Here is a 12,612-nt window from a genome sequence, read left to right as displayed (position 1 = left end):
AAAACTCTCAACAGTTCCCCGGTTTTGTTTTTGCACAAGCCAGACTGATTTAAAAGCACGCTCAATTATTTTCTGCACAGCAAGGCACTACAAGCAGAATTGAAAATGAAGACAAAGTATCATTATGCCAAAGGGTACTAAATCCTTGAGCTAGCCTGTTATTCCCCAGGATTTTAGCCACTCATCAAAAGAATTCTCAACCACTGTGAGCTTTTTCATATTCTCCTTAAGCAATGACAATTTCTTGTCAATAGATCCAGAGTGGTCAGAGAGATTCATGCAACACATCCCTTCAAAATCTTCACGCTCATCTCCTTGTGCTAGCAACAAAAAATTTATAACAGTCCTATCCTGTAACACAGCGTGGTGTATACTACCTACATCAGTGGTAAGCTCATTCCGGATTGCAGATGTAATGTTAATTTGTTTTCCTGTCCAACAAGCCAATCGTTTGAATGATGTAAGGGCCTGTGATGAAGCTAATCCTGGTGTAAAAAGTGATGCCAGGATAACCGAAGGCCAATTCCACAATTCTATGTTATCCTTGCAGTCTGAGCCTAATAGATGCTCACTACATTTTGGACGTTGGAATTTGTGCCTGATGTCAAGCATCTGTTGAATACTAGGGGCAAACAGTGTCAATTTCCCAAACTAGCATGGTCCTCCTAATCCTTTCTGAGGAATTGCAGGCCAAGCTTTATCTCCACCAAAGAGAAACAAAAGTAGAAAAATGTTATTGCAGAAGCTATTGTAGAAGGGACTTTTCTCTCCAATGATGTAGAAGCTTTTCTTGTAGTAACTAATGCTGCAAGTAGAGTTTGAGAACCTTTCGATTGGAAGATTTTAGAAAAGATGAGAGCTGCATTTTCACAATTTGGTTGAAAATGCCAACTTGCACAGTCACTTCTGCAGTATATTTTTCCATCTAACGCATTAATTCCAGCTGATGTGCATACCCTAATAAGACTTATAATGCCACCCTATCAGCAGGTGATGTTTCATAAAAGCTGGGAGGAAAAGTGTGCTCAAGAAGCTGCAAGAGCTAGAGTGCAGGGTGATCCTCTGTATGGTTTAACAGCACAACAGTTACTTGGCAAAGGGCCCGGGCCTACTGCCACTGCCCAGGCTAGGAGCATTGATCAAGTCTTACAGATGAGCCAACAACTAGCATGTAATGCATTTCTTGCACTTCCAGATAAGTTACACACTATGTCTTTTACACAGATTTGTCAAAGAAAGAATGAAGACTTTGATAAATTTGTAGACAAATTGCATGAAGCTATCTATAATCATTCTGATTTAAATTCAGACACAAAGATACAATTGGATGGACTTTGGGATCATTTCTCATTTCCAAATGGCTTTCCCTTCAGTCACAAGAGCCTTCCATCTCTTCCAAAACTTGCCTGCTGAAACTCTTCTGCTCCCATCCAAATCAGTTCACTACTCCAGCATAACCCTTGAAGCACGGACAGATGACTCTTCAACTAATTATAGTAGAAAAGAAGGGTATTTATTGCAGCCGTGGTCACATGTGAACTAGTTTCCAGAGACACGTGCAAGGAGTTACAGACTCCTGCTCTCTATTTCTACAGAAAAGGTTTTACATTAGGTTTCTAAGGACCCATAATACATAACTATTACTGCCTGCTTCGCATTTTTATCAGCTGAATATCTATTACAGCTGCACAATTGTATTCCCTTAACTGGATTGGTGGGATTTTGAAAAGAGGGAGTGGTTGTATGGGAGGAAGAAAGCAGTCTTCCTCATGGTGAACTCTCCTCCCATGGCCAGTTGGCAAGACCTTTTGACCAGCTGCTCATGGTCCAAGCCTCTCCTAACTGTTCAATTATTCTTAAGGCAAGGTCTTTCTATGGTCTCAGCTTCTTCACAATTGCTTCCTCTATCCCTGTCACTCCTAGCTTTATGTTCCTAATATATTTGGTACTCTTTAACTGGGGTACATGATTTCTGCTACCTGTATTACTAACTTAGCTTCTTACCTAATTTTAAAATCTTAACTAAAATATGCAATCTTCTACTATCCCAATTCTATTCCCAGCTGGGCCCTTGACCCATCTGCACTTTTCAATTTTCCTCATTACATTTTCAGCTAAGCCCTTGACTCACCTCAGGCACATCCCCGACTGCCTCTCTCCCAGCAGCTCAGAGCTGCATTGCACAGCGCTTGCTGTGCACCACAGAGCACAAAGCAGGCTGGCCTGGTGGGCCTGAATATTTCTGCCAAACACTCTGCATCTCACACCTTTGCTCTGGCTCAGTGCAGAACTGCAGGGTTGCAGGCGCTTCCTCCCAGAGCTTCGTGAGGCGCTGGATCCTGCAGATGGGCCCTGCCAAGCTGTCCCTGCCTCACGCTGGCCTCACTTCCCTGGCACAAGTGCTGGGCCTGAAGGAGCTGCCCTGTGCTCCAGCCGGCCAAGCAGCCTGGCTCCCTGCCCCAGTGCCCAGAGTGCTGCACACACTGCTGGCCTTTGCCAGGAGTTGCAGGGCAGCCAGCAGAAGAGGAGGAATCCTCAGGTAGTCCAGCGGCCCGCGGCTGCCCTTGGCCTTTCTCTGCTCCTGGGCACACTCCAGACGGCCATGGCCTCCAGGCCGGGCTGTGCCCAGCACGGCTGCGCTTCCCCTCGGCAGCAGCCAGCTGCCACCTGGGCTCTGAGAGCGGAGGATTCGCCCGCTCCCAGCAAGAGGCACCCAGGGCCCGGCTGCTGCCTCTTGCAGCTCCAAGGGCCTCCTTCCAGCCTGCCTCTGCTGGGGCTCAGGCTGCTCCGGCCTCTGCCGGGGCTCTGCTGGGGCTCCAGCCCGGGCAAGGCCGGGCCCACTCTCACCTCACAGGCGCTGACAGCTCTGCGCCACAGGAGACCTTCCCGAGCACCCTCTCTGATCTTTCTGCTTTCTCACTTGAGCAAGGCTCTCCTCCAGCCAAAGAGATTATTGCATTTAGGGATACAAATCCAAGTGGCAGGAACCCCACTGCTCTCCAGTCACAGCTGAAGGCCTGCATCTGCACAGGGTGTTTGGGCTGCCTCATTCTTCCTTTGGTTTTGCCTTCAAATGCCATTGCCCTTTCTGCCTCAACTAGAAATACCACAGCTGTGCCATAACCAGCCAGTGGGTCATATTCCAAAGGCAGTGCGGTCTGGAGAGGATGAATGAAGAAGAGCCCTCCTCACTTATGAAACCATACAAAAAAAGCCATATGTGTGACTTAGTACCAATAAAAAACAATTGGTAATTCAGAAAAAAATGTTGAATTTTCTGAAGGGGTCAGAAGGAGGAGAATCTTCCAAGTGAGTTGATGTTTCAGAAACTTTATTAATTACAACTCTAATCTATAATTCTATGCTACAAATCTCTTTAGCAACCCTACTCTACAATCCTACTCTAAACTGGTAACAGAGATAACATCTTGACATGATTGCTATGTTCTCGTCTCCTAGGGTTAGGGTTAGGTTTAGGCTTAGGCTTAGGCTTAGGCTTAGGTTTAGGCTTAGGCTTAGGCTAAGGCTTAGGCTTAGACTTAGGTTCAGGTTTGGGTTTAGGTTTAGGCTTTGGCTGAGGCTTAGGGTTGGGGTTAGGGAAAGGGTAAGGGAAAGGGTAAGGGATAGAGATAGGGATAGGGTTAGGGTTTGGGTTAGCATTTAAGGTTAGGGTTAGGTTTTAGGTTTAGAGTTAGGGTTAGGGTTATTCATCTTCTTCACTGAGTTGATGACTTGTGCCAGGATGAATGGTGGCTTGGCTGAAGTTACAAATGGATGCTGTCCACCAGAAAAAAAAAAAAAAAAAAAAAAAACCAAAAAAAACAAAGAACAGGGAACCATTACTTTCCAAGCTCATTGCTTCCGGGACTCAATCAGAATACATCAAGTTCCTGGAAAGACCCAGAAAGAGGAGCAATGGGACCATCTGCTCCCCAGTCATCCCCAATGTGCAAGACCTTGCCATCACAGGCAAACCTGGCCCAGAATCCCACTCATCTGTTTATTGTGATGTCTTCATCATGCTGGGATTTTTGCCCTGCTAGCGCTCTAGAAATGGTGCTTTCTGTCCCTGGGGTTTTCTTCCTTTCAGGAAACTCCAATGACTCACATGGGTCCCTGCCTTTGAAAGACAGGCACTGTGCTGATTCCCACAGGGACAGAAAGCAGTGTCTACCGTTCCATGCCCTGCCCCTCGTGTGCTGGATGGCACCTTCCTTCCCAGCAGGGCCAGCCCAGTGGCACTGGGCCCTGCAGTTCCCTCTCTGTCACACAACCTGGCAGTAACCCTGGCACAGTTCCCGTCTGCTTGAGCGTGCCAGGCAGCAGATGGGGCTGGGACAAGTCCCTCCCAGCTGTCCCTGTTTGCATGGCAGAAACCTCTGAGGGTGGGCTGGGGGGCACCAACCAGGGCCCCTCAGAGGCTCACAGTGAGCCCCCCACAGCCCCTCCTGCCCACAGCCAAATCTCTGACTGCTCAGCTGGGACTGGCTTTCTTGGGTTCCTCCACCACCATTTCATGTCTCTGTACCCTGCTTTGCTCTACTTCAATTCTTTTGCCATTAGATAAAACTAAATACTCCACCAAATCACAAAAGAGGGCAACAGACACAGTCAGAGGACAGAGCACCTCTCCTCACAGGATATGCAGAGGGAGCTGGAGTTATTCAGTTTGGTGAAGGACAGGCCCCAGGGAGACTTTATTGCCACTTTCCAAGACTTCAGAGTGGCTTTGAAGAAAGTGCGGGACATCTTTTTTAACAGGGCCAGTTACAATAGGATATGGACAAATATTTTTAAACACTAAGGGCATCTAATCAGAGTAGGTCTAAGGAAGAACTTGTGTACTCAGAGCATGGTGCAACCCTGGCACAGCTTGCCCCAAGAGCTTGTAGATGCCCCATCCCTGCAACCATTCCGGCTCCGGTGGCAACGGGCTCTGAGCAACCTGATCTCTTTAAGGATGTCCCTGCTCATTGCAGGACACTTGCACCACAGGACTTTTACAGGGCCCTGCCAGCCCAGCCCAGTCTAGGATTCCTCAGTGTTTTCATTTGAAGAGCAGCAAGAGTGGAGGTGAGGAGGAAGGGGGCTCATCTGCTGCCTTGGGCTTGAGTGGAGGAGGAGCCCATCCCTCAGAGCCTGTTTCACCTGCAGCCCCTTCACATTTTACCTGCAGGAGCTCCTTGGCAGACCAGCGCTGCTCCTCGTCTCTCTGCAGGCAGCAGCTCAGGAAGTCACGCAGCAAAGCCGAGAGGAGCTTGGGCTGCCGCAGCTGTGGAGTCCCTACTGTGGCTATCAGGTATGTAGCCTGAAGAGAAAGGAGACACCAGGCTCCACCTCCTGCTTTCACATCTCTAAGGCTCTCCCAGATCCCTTTGTTTAACCTCTGTTCTTCAGTGGCAGTTTCTGCCCTGGCACAGACCCAGGGATGACTTTCCTTTACCAACCAAAAACCCAAACCCCGATGCAGCCACAGCTTTTCCACCATCCTGCAGATCTTGCCTTGGCAGCTGATTTCATTGCCTGACCTAGTTAGTGGGAACTACATCAGCAAAAGGACATTTGCTTCTCTGAGGATTCATGTCAGCTTGAGATGGTTTTTGGAAGAGGGACTTTGCTATACTAATTTCAAGGGTTAGTACATGAAAGGCATCTCTGCAGTGCTTGTTGGTCCTTTAAGCGCACGTGCCCTAGAACAAAACTCATCAAGCTTTTTGTGCTGTTCTTGAAAACAATGGGAATTGGAAGAAAAGAAAGGAAATCCATCAGTTAATACCCAGGTAGGGAAACAAACATTTACAATCTCCTCTTCAACACAGACACATTAAGATGCCTGCACAAATGTATTGGGATGAAAATGCCTGCTTGGGCACACAGGAGCCACTTGCAGCTCTGTCTCTCAGCAGTCTGAAAATTTCAGCTTCCCATTTTTGCAGCCAAAGAAAAATTGTCTAGGTCAGAAGAAGGAGAGGTTCCATCCCTATGGACACCCTCTAGTCATTTGGCTGCTCAAGTCAATGCATTAATGGTAGGCCCATGCAAGAAAGTGCCAGGAAACAAACAGGAGGTTTTGGCAGGCTCTCCATATCACCAGGCTCTGGCTTGGTGACAGAATGTTACAGAATGTTACAGAATGTGCAGAATGTGGCTTGGGCTAGGAGAGAAACACGGTCACTGAGTGTTTCAGCAGCACTGCACAAGAAACAGAAGAGACTCTGTGCATGACACCCTCATGCCCATGTTTTCCAGTGAGAAGAAACTGCACACAGGGTTAGGTTCCTCTCTAAAGACCACGGTTTTAGAAACTTTGTTGGGTTTGGGTTTCCTTCCTTCATTTCTGGAAAGATAACAACACTTTTAAGATGCTTTTTCCCTGTTATTAAGGCCATCTACACAGACAAAAGAACTGGAACCACTTAACCCAAAGGAAAGTGTTGAGTGAGAATGGAGTTTGTTTGGAGTTTGTTTGCATGTGGTAAGGCTTGAGTTCCCCCACTGATGCAACCAAAATTACAGCAGATGCTGATGTGTTGCAGGGACATTTGTAGGAGGGGACCTTGGTGGAAGTAGTTCCAGCAGATGGCAATGGGATTTTGTCCAGTGGCACACAGGACATGGGACAGGTGAGAAAGACAGTGGGATCAGTGAGTATTTGCTCCTTACCGTGCCAGAACTTTCGCCCAAGTAAGGAGGTTCTTGTTCTATCATTTCAATTCCCACAATTCCAAACGACCATATGTCCACTTTGGGGCCATATGGGTGACCTGTCACCACTTCAGGCGCCATCCACCAAGGAGTCCCGGTTACCAAGCACCGTTTGCTCTGCTAAGGGGTGAGCTGAGTAGAGAGGCCAAAATCAGCTGAGGAGAAAACAAAATACTGGTTTTATCTGAATTCTGTGCAATTAGGAAAGCAAGCAAAAGAATTCCCCAGTAGAAGTTTGAAATTGCTCTGTTGAATCTCCTGGCATTGGCGACTTTAAAAATCCCCCCATGTTTTACACTGCCTCTAGCAGTGGCTTTTGTTCTTTGGAAACTTTAGACTTGTAACTCCCTCCCTCTGGAAGGGACCCACACAGAGCAAGGCCACTCTTGACTGCTTATGGCTCCTTCTACCTCTGTGCACGTTGCAACCGTGCCCTCAACTCGCAGCAGGGGTCCCTGCACTGCCACCAGCACCATTTTTGGGGAGCTGGCAGTCACGCCAAGCAGCCCCACACCCACATCCCTGGAAAGCTGCACCTCACCAAGAATATACTGACCCAGCTTGACAAAACCGTCGGTTCTGAGAAGGATGTTGTCACTCTTCACATCTCGATGGACCACATCGTTTGAATGAAGAAAATCTAGTCCTTGCAGGCACTGAGCGAGAAAACAGAAACAGAAGGGCAAAAATGAGTGATGTGATTTCATCACACAAGAAAGGAAACAAAGAATCTAAAAGATTCCCTCTCCAGGGGAATGGGGAGTAATGGCAGAACAGTCATGGCCTCTGAGAGGAAGAGCTTGCTGCTCCAACACTTGCAGAGCAGGACCTTTCTGAGGAAAGGCATGTCAGCTTTTGAAAGAGCAACAGCACCTGCTGCTGTAGGCTGTCCCCTGCCAACCAGCCAGGACGACTCGTGCTGCAGTGCATGTGCTCAGAAGCAAAGAGCATTCTGGCTGCGCTCCTATCCTTTTTAGCTGAGCACTGAGAGAAACGAGTCTCTCTCTTCTTTCTTTGCTCTTTGTTTCAAATCCTGCCACCAGCACCTTTGCTTTTACAGGACAGGAATGCAGTGAAGACAGACTCCAGGCAAACATTTAGAGAGGCAAGGTGGAGAACAGCAACTACAAATACAAGAGACAGAGCGAGAATACAACAGCAGGAGATAAGAGTACTGGCACTGAGTACAGGGAGTGCAGGGACACTGGCAGGCCTTTCACTTGAGATGCTTTTACTTGCCCATAGCATACCAGCAACACAGAAACAAGCTCGGCACAGGAAACTTCTCCTGTTCTGAGCCCCTGTTTCCCAGACAATCCTGCCCAAGCCCTTGGAAACACAGATGGGATTGCTGACCTCCCGACTGATGGCTGCCATCTCATCTTCAGACAGGCAGGTCTGGCTGACGATGTCGCTCAGGACACCTCCATCCATGTACTCTATAACCAGCAAGAGTTCCTCGCCCAGAAGGTAGCTGAAAGAAGGAAACAAGGGGGTAGAGATGAACATGCATGGCTACGTTGATTTTTTGCTTCCAGGTTTCTTATTTCCAGATGCCTTTGTGACAAGGACAGAATCAAAGGAATAGACATTCCCTCTTGGCTGTGCATTATTTGCAATCTGTGCAGTCTCATAGAGAAAGACACATCTGTGAAAAAGGAGATGTCTTAGATGGGCAGCAAATGAAAAGTGCAGTTTAGAAAGAGCCCAGATATAAAACATGCCAGGCATGGTGTTTCTGGAAATAGGCACCTAGTCTTCCTGGCATGCACAGCAATGGCAAAGAGGGGCAACAATCCAAGGGAAATCCACTTGAGGATGGTTCATCTGCACTTAAGAAACTTTAAAATAACAATCCCAAATAAATGTGGAGGCAGTGAACTTTGAGGCTATTGAGTTAGGAAGATACAGCTGATCCAGGTTTTGAATAATTTTGGAGTAATTATCAAAGTAAGTGTGGCAGGGAAGACTCATGCAGACAAGATGCACTCTCTTCTCATCCATTGGAGATGAGTAGAGAAATATGAATAAATAAAAATTAACAGCTTTACTTGCTGCCACTGACCAAAGTGGGTTTTTAACCTCTCATATTTGCTTTATGTAAACACACATCCATGGGATAAGACCATGACCTCTCACCTGTCTAAATAATTCACAACATTGGGACTCCTATACCTCTTCATGATCATTATTTCATTAAAGGTTAGCTCCTTCCTCCTCACTCCTTGAAGATTTATTTTTTTTATTGCCACCTAAAATGACATTGAAAATCAGTAACTTGAGGGGTTGGTGGCACGAGACCACAAGACATGTGGAGCGAGTGATTTTGCAATGACACAGCTGAGCTGTGCCAAACTGCCTTGTGATTAGGCACTGCAGTAATCAGGAACTGACATTCCAACAGCCCATTTCTCTGCTCCCTTGGGAGCCAGTTACAGGACACGTGGGGCCACTGACATTTTGCCTTGACCACTTGGTAACAGCGGTGTCTCAGTTATCACCCACAAACCTCTGACCACACTCTCTGCTGCTTTGTTTGGGACTCAGAAGGAATCCATGCCTTAATACTCTGTGGATACATCTTGTGATATGGGCAGGGCTTAGGGCTTTCAGGGACGCCTTGCAGATCTCTCCCTACGTGCAGTTCCCAAGTGCAGCACTGCAGGTGGCTAAGGAACTACCAGTAACTTTCAGATGGATTTGCTGACAGCCAGAAATGAGAATTCAGGCCTCTGAAGCTGTAGCCCCAAAGAGCAGTGAGGTGCTCGCAGGCACCACCTTTGTTTTAGCAATGGAGAGCGAGTGAGCGCGTCCTTCTCTGAAAGGAACCGCTGCCCTCCGTGCCTTCCTTCCGGCAGCTGAGGAGGACAAAGTCCCAAATGTGTTCTGTGGGCTGGCACCAGTCTGTGCTTCTTGTGCCTTTTCAGCACAGCTCTGCCCAAAGCTCCAGCCACAGCTCACACCAGAGGGGAAAGCCCTCGAGTGCAGCAGAGCGTGCAGGGGCTGTTGACATTTACCTCTCCTCCTGTGGCAGTGTCGAGTGCTCTATAAACATCTCCGAACCCCCTAGAAACAAAACAGAAGCAGAGAAAGGAGAAGCTGTTTAGATCTTGCAGTGAAAGCCAGCCCACACAGGAGATCTCTACTGGAAGTGTCAAAACCTGCAGGATGCAGGAGGGCTCTGCCAGAAGGGAGACGATGCATTTTCCTCTCAAGTGCATGGGCACTGGGCCTGTTCCTGAAGCACTGGGGTTCAACTTCTAAAGGGAGTTTAGTCTTTCCTCTTGGGTTTCACTGTCTAAACGGTGTGGTTCCTAGCCTGATCACAGAGTGTTTCCCTCTTCAAACCAGGGGAAAGAATTGTTCTCACAGCTTTGATAGGGCATAGGTTGCTCTTTCAGGCAAGCAAGTTTCTTCTCTTTTCATTAGTGTGCCAGTATGATTTTGAGACACACAAAAAATGCTAAAGAAATTAACACAGAGCTGTCCCACACTTGAGAGACAAGAAGACCTTCCAGGTCCTGTTCCTTGATGCAGGCAAGACCTCGGTAGCAAGGCATCTCTGACAATGCCTTCTGAGCCCACTCACAAATTTTGAGCAGCATTGAGAGATGGGACGATCTATCCCCAGTGTGTGATCATCTTTGCAGCTGTCCTGACTTCACGCTGGATAGACATTCCACCCCAAAAACACCTGGCCCATGGCTGTGCAGGAGTAACTGCTGTTGGACTCACCTGCTGCCAATATAATTCAGATGCGTGTATTTCATCAGGGGATTTTCAGTGGTGTTCACCATTCTCCCTGAGGGAAACAAAATGCAAGATGCTGACTTTAAAGCAGAGATCCCAGCTTCCAGGAGATACAAAAGGCAGCCCCAGCGCCTGAGCCCTTTGTGGTCGGCTGGGTAACAACAACCACAACCAGGCAGACAGCCCTGCAGCACAGGTGGCCAGCACAGAGACTGATTTGTACAGACCTTTGAAGAGTTCTCTTGACAGGAAACAAAGCACAGGGACATACAATCCCAGGAGAGGAGGACATCTTCCCCACCTTTCAGCAGTTTGCCAAAGGAATGCCTTCCCATTTGTAAACCAGAGCAGCTCAAGCTGTAACCGATCCTGACAGGGCTTTCAGCATCAGGACCCTGACCTGTTTGTGAGCAGGCTGAGCTCAAAGATGCCCCTCTCCCAGCTAAGGAAGGCTCCAGCCTCTGCAGTCCCTCCAGCCCTCAGGGACAGGGCAGCGACCACAACAAGGCTGGCAAAGCCCCAGCATAAGCACTGACAGGCACTGATGGGAAGAAGCCAGAGTGAGCCTGAGCCCCAGACAAGCTGTTACCCCCATTCAGGACACAACAGGATGGGCTTTGAGATCAGCCACACCGAGGCACAGATCAGTGCCCTTTTTGTCCCAACAGGTGATGGCAGACACAGAATCCACTGGGCTCTGGTCTCAGCCCCACCAGGTCTCTTATCTGAGAGCACAGCACTGGCAGCTGTAACGGGCAAGAAGCAGATTCATTGGGTTGTGCTGCAGAATCACAAAGGGCTTGATGTGTTTTCCTAGAGACTGATCTCAGCAGGGCCTGGGCCAATGGGTAGGATTCTAACAGTCATGGGAAAGAGTGGGAATCAGGTAAGGAAAAGTGCCATGGATCTGAGGGATATACCATGGCTGGGCTGGAGGCTCTCTCCTGAGAAATGCCTGCAGTACAGTTTTATGTGATCACGCCACTTGGATGTGTCTCCTGGACACATCTTGATAAGCATAAAACTAGAAGATTAAATCAAGTTTGTTATCAAAGTCTCTGTTTTTTCTTTGGCGGCACATGGAAAATACCTTGTGCTCTCTGTTTGTCCTGTAACCTGATGTTCTTTCAAAGTAGTTCTTATTGACAAAAAGATAGCATTCTCTTATTGACAAAAATATAGCATTCTCATGAAAATAAACTGCAGATGTAGTAGTGGTAACAGTAACAGTCATAAAAATGACACCAGTAAAACGTGGGGTAGAAGGGCTCCTTCAGGATGGAGAAAAACACAACAAAAAACCCCCACCAAAAATGAACAGCAGAAAAGCAATCCCACCCCACCCCCCCCAAAAAAAAATCCCCAACCAAAAAGACAAAACTCCAAAGCCAGTCCATTTCTGTGAAGTTTTTTTGCTGTGATGACTGGTTGCAAGTCAGGAGTCTAAGGAGAATTTAGGAAGCTAAAAATTCTGTTCAGTTTGGCCACTAGCACACAGGACTTGCCTAGATCATTTGCTAGGTCACAGCCTTCTGCTGATCCAAGAACAATCCCTGCTTCAGCCTTTAGCAGAGAGGGAAGCTCAGGCAAACCCAAGCCAGTCCCAGGTGCCCTCAGAGGCAGCAGGAACACCCAGAGCTCTCTCGCTGCCTCGGAGCACAGCACTGCCTCTGGGGAGTCCTAAATGGCCCTGTGACACCGAGCTCAGGAGGAGCATTTGGTACAGCTCTGCTGACACCTGCACACAACACACTGTCCCTCAGATAAGAAACACCCCAGACGTACCCAGCAGCTCCAGGTACTCCTCCTCAATCTCCTGTTCCCGGGATGTGCCCCAGCCTGAGTTCCCAGGTTTCACAGAAGGGCTTCCTCGAGGTGATGCTGCTGCAGCAGCAGGTTCAGAGCCCATGCTGGACCTGGAGCATTTCTGGTGGGCACAATTCCTGTACCTTACTTCTAACTTGGGGTCCTTCATTGCCACACATTCCCTGCAAGTCTTCGCAGGCTGCCCGGTGAGATGTCAACACTTGCACCTCAAGTCAAACAGAACAAAGCACTCAGCCACTACAGCTTGTCCCTGCCAGCCGGGAGTCATCGACTGTGAGGAAAGGCAAAGAACAGACTGACAGGGGATACAACAGCTTGTTTCAATCCTCC

General features: G+C 48.2%; 1 pseudogene; it reads right to left on the bottom strand.

Moving 5' to 3' along the window:
* Nucleotides 1-3,672: 3,672 nt before the first annotated feature.
* Nucleotides 3,673-12,364, bottom strand: LOC131096429 (serine/threonine-protein kinase PAK 1-like; annotated as a pseudogene).
* Between the last annotated feature and the right edge of the window lie 248 nt (nucleotides 12,365-12,612).

Source organism: Melospiza georgiana, unplaced genomic scaffold, assembly GCF_028018845.1.
Source record: "Melospiza georgiana isolate bMelGeo1 unplaced genomic scaffold, bMelGeo1.pri scaffold_29, whole genome shotgun sequence".
NCBI classification, from domain to species: domain Eukaryota; kingdom Metazoa; phylum Chordata; class Aves; order Passeriformes; family Passerellidae; genus Melospiza; species Melospiza georgiana.
Note: the sequence above shows the minus strand (reverse complement) of the source record. Positions and strands in the feature narration are given on the sequence as shown.